The sequence below is a fragment of the Chiloscyllium plagiosum genome, chromosome 15 (assembly GCF_004010195.1).
Source record: "Chiloscyllium plagiosum isolate BGI_BamShark_2017 chromosome 15, ASM401019v2, whole genome shotgun sequence".
Classification (NCBI taxonomy): Eukaryota; Metazoa; Chordata; class Chondrichthyes; order Orectolobiformes; family Hemiscylliidae; genus Chiloscyllium; species Chiloscyllium plagiosum.
Window position 1 is genome coordinate 52912483 of NC_057724.1, and position 7266 is coordinate 52919748.

At 39.5% G+C, this 7266-nt stretch overlaps 1 long non-coding RNA gene across 2 annotated transcripts in view; it reads left to right on the top strand.

Annotated features, from left to right (window-relative positions):
• Positions 1 to 4602: 4602 nt before the first annotated feature.
• Positions 4603 to 7266, top strand: part of LOC122557320 — a 58702-nt gene continuing 56038 nt past the window's right edge. For both annotated transcript variants that reach the window (XR_006313805.1, XR_006313806.1), the window contains exon 1: positions 4603 to 4677. This is a non-coding gene — a long non-coding RNA (uncharacterized LOC122557320). The remainder of the gene's footprint in view (positions 4678 to 7266) is intronic.

The following is a 7266-nucleotide window of genomic DNA, read 5'->3' on the forward strand; positions in this document are numbered from 1 at the left end:
AAACAAACCATTAATTTCTAAGTATCTGATGATGCCTTTAAATAGCACTGCTGGGGATAATTTCCAATACAGCATCTGACGCAGTTCCTATCAAAGTGAACCAGCTTGCCAGGAATGCCAATTTGGAATCTAAAAGACATCATAGTGTCCAAATAAAGGAGAATTGTGAACTCAATTTTATCTCTAATAATATATCAAAGGCCTGACAGTCACCTGATTTATTCTTCCAAGTTCAGGTTTAAACTTGTACTTATAAAAAATGTATTATATTTGTAAAGATTGTACAACTAGGACTTTTGAATGTTCATTTCCTCACAGATTCATAAAGTGATTTCATTGCAGATGGAGGCCATTTGGCCCATTGTATCAGTGCTAGGATTCTGAAGGAGCAATTCATCCACAGCCTGTCTCCTCCCCATAACCCTGCAATTCTTCCTTTTCAGATACAATCAAATTTCCTCTTGAATTTTTGAATGAACCTTCCTCCACCAGACTTTCAGGCAGTGCAATGCAGATCCTAACTACTTGATACACAATAAAATACTTGTATTCATGTTCCCATTATTTATTTTATCAAAAACTTTTAACCTCTATCCTTTAGTTCTTGATCATTCCACCAATGGAAATAGTTTCTCCATGTCTACCCTGTAAACTCCTCAAAATTTTGAAAACCTCATCAAATCTCCTCCCATTTTCCTCTTCTCCAAAGATAATTATCCCAACTCCTCAAATATATCCACATAAATAAAGTTTCTCATCCCGAGAATCGTTTTCATGAATCTTTTCTGGACCCTCTTTAGTGCCTTCACATCCTTTCTAAATGTGGGCACAGTGTTCCAGCAGAAGCTGATCCAATATTTTATAAAAGTTTAACATTACTTCCTTGCTTTTCTATTCTATGTTCCTACTGGTAAAACCAACAATATGGTGCATTTTATTTACTACTCTTTCAAACTGTTCTGCAATTTTTAGTGGTTTATATCTATATACACACTGGTCCATTTGCTCCTTCACTCCTTTATATACTTTCATGTTATATATTGCCCATACATGCTTCATATTGTCCATACATTCTCTTCCTATGAAAATAATCAGCTTCAAATATCTCTTTATTAAATGCCATTTGCCACTTGGTTGCTCAGTACACTAAATTGTTGACTGAAGTTCTGTTTTATTTGCCTCGTAGTTTACAGCACTTTTAAGTTTGAATCATATTAAAACTTTGAAATTATGTCTCCTACAAGAAAGTCTGGGTCATTAACATATATCAACAAGAGAACGAAATCCGAACAACAACCCCTGCGGAACCTTCCTCTCGGCAAAAACAAACCATTAACCAATAAGCTCCGTTCCCTGTCACTTAGATAATTCTATGTTGCTATTAACACTTTTATTCCATGAATTCTAAGTTTGCTCATGAGCCTATTGTGCAATACTATAAAAAATTATTTTTTGGAAGTCAGTGAATACCACATCATATTGCTTCCATCAACACTCTCTCTGTCTCATCCAAGAATGTCTGATTTAACATTATGGAACTTGAGAAATGCTAAACTACTTATGCATTTTTAATATGGAGGGTTAGATTGCATGGAATCTAGGATGAGCTGGCAAATTGGATACACAATTGGCATGATGGTAGTAAGCAGAGGGTAATAGTGGAAGGATATTTGTTGGACTTGAGGCCTGTGACTCATGGAGTGCTGCAGACATCATTGCAGACCCATTAGTTTGTTACCTATATCAATGATTTGGATGAGAATGTACAAGGCATGGTTAGTAAGTTGGCTGATGACGCTAAAATAGGTGGAATTGTTGACAGTAAAGAAGGTTATCAGAAATTGCAGTAGGACCTTGATCAGCTGGGGAAGTGGGCCAAGAAATGGCAAATGGAGTTTAATACAGATAAGTGTGAGGTCCTGTATTTTGAAAAGTCAGCTGGGCAAAAGTGAGGACTGCAGATGCTGGAAACCAGAGCTCACATCATAGTGGTGCTGGAAAAGCATAGCAGGTCAGGCAGCATCCGAGGAGCAGGAAAATTGACGTTTCGGGCAAAAGCCCTTCATCAGGAATACAGGCAGGAAGCCTCCACCCTTGAGGCTTCCTGCCTCTATTCCTGATGAAGGGCTTTTGCCTGAAATGTAGATATTCCTGCTCCTCGGATGCTGCCTGAACTGTTTTGCTTTTCCAGCACCACTCTGATGTAAACCTTTTTGAAAAGTCAAATCAAGGTAGCAGTTTCATGGTGAATAGTAGGACCTTAAGGAATTTAGTGGAACAAAGGAATCTTGGATTTTTGGTTCATAGTTCTCTAAAGGTGGAGTCACAGGGACACAGGGGAATGAAGAAGGGTTTTGGTACATTGGTCTTCATCAGTCATGGCACTGAGTATAGAAGTTAGGAAGCTATGTTGCAGTTATACTGGATGCTTGTGAGGCCACACTTGGAGTATTGTGTTCAGTTTTGGTCAGCTTGTTATGAGAAGGATGTAGTTAAACTGGAAGAAGTGCAGAAGAAATTTACAAAGATGTTGCCTGACTCAAGAATCTTTTTTAGACATAGAAGACTCAAGACTCCTTTTTTAGAGCAAAGGAGACTGAGAGTGGACTTGATAAAGGTGCATAACATCATCAGAGGCATGGGTAGGGTGAATGCACTCAGTCTTTTACCAAAGGACTAGAGGCCATCAGTTTAAGGTTAGAGAGGAAAGAATAAATGGGAACCTGAGGGGAAACTTCTTTACACAGAGGGTGGTACACAAATGGAATGAGATGCCAGCGGAAGTGTTTGAGGTAGGTACATTAACAACATGTAAAAGGCATTTGGACAAATACGTGGATAGGAAAGGATTAGAAGGATATGGGCCTAGTGCAGAGAAATGGGGTTAGCATAAGCAGATATTCATGTCAGCATGGACCAGTTTGGACCAAAAGGCCTGTCTCCCTGCTGTAGGGATCTATGACTCTAATATTCTATTTTATATCCATCTTACCATGCTTCATTCCTGGGTGAACTTGCCATTCAGTAGATATTTGTCAATAGAGGCCTCCTCCACCGCCGCTCCCTCACCACCAGACGCCTGGAGGAAGAACGCCTCATCTTCCGCCTCGGAACACTTCAACCCCAGGGCATCAATGTGGATTTCAACAGTTTCCTCATTTCCCCTTCCCCCACCTCATCCTAGTTTCTAACCTCCAGCAACTCGACTTGTCCGGACTTGTCCGACCTGCCCAGCTCCTTTTCCACCTATCCACTCCACCCTCTCTTCCCTGACCTATCACCTTCATCTCCTTCCCCACTGACCTATTGTACTCTATGCTACTCTCTCCCCACCCCCACCCTCCTCTAGCTTATCTCTCAATGCTTCAGGCTCTCTGCCTTTATTCCTGATGAAGGGCTTTTGCCCGAAACGTCGATTTTGCCTGTCCTCGGATGCTGCCTGAATTGCTGTGCTCTTCCAGCACCACTAATCCAATATCCCCACTGCCTGTTTCATTTTTAGAACACAACTATGTACCAGGAATAACATGGACATTTATTTATAAATGACTAATTCATAAATTACGGTGCATATATTTTACACAGTGTGTGTATGTTTATATGTGCAGTGTGACAGCCTTTGATCTGGAAGCAATATTGTAAGGGAAAATTGTAATTTCTTGAAAAGTGTGTGAAATCTGTAACAGTTTTATGAAAGTTTGAAAAGGACTTTTAATAGTTTTCATTAATTGCAACATGATTAATCATAATTTTCAAGGATAACAAAGTGTGTAGTCCATATGGCCTGGCAACCCTTTACCTGACAGCAGTACAAACAGGAAGAAAATTGAGCAAGCAACTATATGAAGAGGTAAAAGCAAAGAAACTGGAGGGGAAGGTAATCAGCACACAGGTGGTACATACAAAGGGAAAACAGACAGAGAAAGAAAGAAAGAAGAACACAAATATTACTTGTAAAGAGCAAAAAGAACATTGTCAGAAAAGGAGACAAAATGTTTTAGAGGTATTTTTTCAAGCTGGATCCAGAAGCTGTGTGTGTATGTCCAAGACATTAAAGAGCTAGACACTTCTCCTGTAGTGACCAAATAATGAACTGGAGATTATTGGTTGGTCAGTTGAAAAAAATTCAGGAAGGTTACAGTATCAGAATTATCAGAACCTGAAGGAGAAACAGTCCATAGATGTATTTCTTGCTAAATGATAATCATTCTCATGAAACTCAAAGTGTTGTGTCGTATTGATTCTAATTTGTGTTAAAGTAAGATTTAGAAAAAAAATCTAGAAATATAGATTTGCGAGTCATTAGGAAGACGAGTCTAGAAGAATTAAAAACTGCAATCTTGTCTGGTATAGTCAATTTATCTTAAACTGTGATTTCACCTTAAACTGTCAATTCACCTTAAACAATTGATGATAAATTGTAATACATTAATTAGTATTATGTTTATTTCTTTGTTCAATTTACAACTTACTTAATTAGTTTTTAATGATGGGTATTGGTAGGCTACATATAATTTATTAGCTTTGATGAGCCACAGCTGCATTCTCTCTGCTGAAGAGTAAAAAAGGACAAATTAAAGGTCCTTGTAATGCAATGACAATGTCCCTGATTCTGATCTAGAAGGCCTGGTTTCAAGTCCACCTGTTTCATAGTAATGTTATAACACATCTGAACAGGTTGGTTTTTTTAAAAAAGTATGGAAGGAAGGGTAATGTATTCAGGTGTGATTATATTCAGTAAGGCTGTTATTTTCACCACTGTAGGGTCACTAATCAAAAGCTATAGTAGGTTGTGATAAGGCTGAAGGCAGAAATAAATGTGGGCAAAGTGCTGACTATATCACTCTGCTTGGTTTAATAAGTCAGGGTGGTTTCATGTGATTCTCAATATATGAGAGAATGCTTGTTTGGAATGCTACAAGTTCTGTTTTTTAGTAAGGTACAGTGAGAAGATCTGGAACAACTGGGCTTTCAGACAATTCAACAGCAAGGTGAACTGATGAAGAGATGTAGAACAAGAGGCATAACCTCTACTCAAGTCACAACCGCGCTATATGATTCTCAACTATACCTTCTACACTGCTGTCACAGTACTATAGTGTTTTACTGAAATGATATGACATCAGGCAGGCCAATTCACCTAAAGTACAAGGGCCAAGGACTTTCCTGTCAGCTTGGAAAATCTGATCCTTGCACTTTCTGAAAATGCATGCCCAGCTCCTGTGTGACTTTGTCCATGAGTTTTGTCTTTTCACGCTTTGATTATCTCTCAAATTGAGAGCAGAACAGGCAGGAAGAAAAATCTAGTTGTTAACAAGTCCTGAGAGTTTTTGGAGGTGTTAGACTTTAAACCTGAGGCAACAGTGAGTTAATTGTAGAGTCAAATGTATTTCAATAGTTGAAACAGTAGATTTTTTTATATAAGAACACAGTAAATGATCATTATTCCCAGTTTCTTTTTCACAGGGAGCTGTTTCCTGAAACACCTTTTTTTTTATCTATTCTTTTTGTTCCTTTCTAAAAAAAAAAGCATTTTAGCCCATGAAAGATCTCAGATACAGTAGTCTATAATTTCTGCTGTCATAATGAGAAGAGGAAATGCAATTTTGCTGGTAGTTAGGTTTCAAAACTCTATATAGAACATAGAAACAGGGAGCAGGAGTAGGCCATCCAGCCCTTTGAGCCTTCCCTACCATTCGATAGGATCATGGTTGATCCTATCTGAATGCCATATTCTTGCATTTCCCTATGCCCTTTGATGCCTTTAACATAAAAAAACTATCTCTTTCTTGAATATATTCAGTTACTAAAGAAGGGCTTATGCCTGAAACGTCGATTCTCCTGTTCCTTTGATGCTGCCTGACCTGCTGCGCTTTTCCAGCAACACATTTCTAAGCTCCTATATTCAGTTACTAGGCTGCCACAGGTGAATATAGACCCAAGCTAACCAATTCCTCCTCCTATGACTATCCTGCCATTCCTTGCATCAGCTCAGTGAACCTCTTCAGCTCACTCAGTATGTCAAGTATATTCTTTCTTAGAGAGAGACCAAAATGGAAGCAATACTCCAGGTATGGTTTCCCCTTTAAAATTGTAAATCGAAGTGTTTACTTCTGAATGCAAATCCTTAAAGATCTCCTAAAAATGCTGTGAAATATATATATTTAACTAAAGAAAAAAAACTTGCCTTTACAATTTGAGTAATTCAAACCATTTTATGATGTGGAGGTCCCGGTGTTGCACTGGGGTGAACAGTCAGAAGTCACATGACAACAGGTTATAGTCCAACAGCTTTACTTGAAATCACAAGCTTTCAGAGCGCTGCTCCTTTGTCACTTCACCTGACAAAGGAGCAGCACTCCATGCTCTGAAATGGTTAGAGATCACAAGCTTTTGGAGTGTGTGATGTTGTAATTTACTAATGAAGAGGTGACCCAAGCAGCAATGAAATGCATCTTCAAATAGTCAGTATTAATGACTTTGGCTCAGGAATCGCCATTAGCCGTGATGCTAAGAAAATTCCTCTGCTCTTTGAACAATGGGGATGGATCTTTGGCACATAACCGAGGGGAGACTAGAATGTGGCTTAACATCTGATTTGGAAGGTGACACCTCTAACCGTCCAGCACTCCTTCAGCACTACATAGATTTTTAACTTATAAACTACTTATATCCACAGATTGGCGCTTGAACCTATCATCTCTGGCTAAGAGTGAATAGTGCTCACAACTGATGATGAAATGTAGTATGAATAGTCAGACATTCAGTGATAAGACAACACTGAAGGCAGGGAAAGGATTCTAGCTAAGATGGGAGGAAGCAAAGTAATGCTGTGGCAATGCATGGAAATATTTCCAGTGAGACTGAAGATTCATCCCCCTCTGGGAGAGCAGGGACAGAAATAGTCAATGCAGACAGACAATATCTACAGTCTAGATTAGAGTGGGGCTGGAAAAGCCCAGCAGGTCAGGCAGCATCCAAGGAGCAGGAAAATCGACGTTTCTGGCAAAAGCCCTTCATCAGGAATAGAGGCAGGGTCCCTGCAGAGTAGAGAGATAAATGAGGGAGGTGGGAGTGGGGAGAAAATAGCATAGAATACAATGGGTGAATGGGGGTGGGGATGAAAGTGATAGGTCAGAGAGGAGGGTGGAGTGGATAGGTGGAAAGGAAGATAGGCAGGTAGGACAGGTCATGAGGGCAGTGCTGAGCTGGAAGGTTGGAGCTGGGGTAAGGTGGGGGAAGGGGAAATGAGGAAACTGGTGAAGT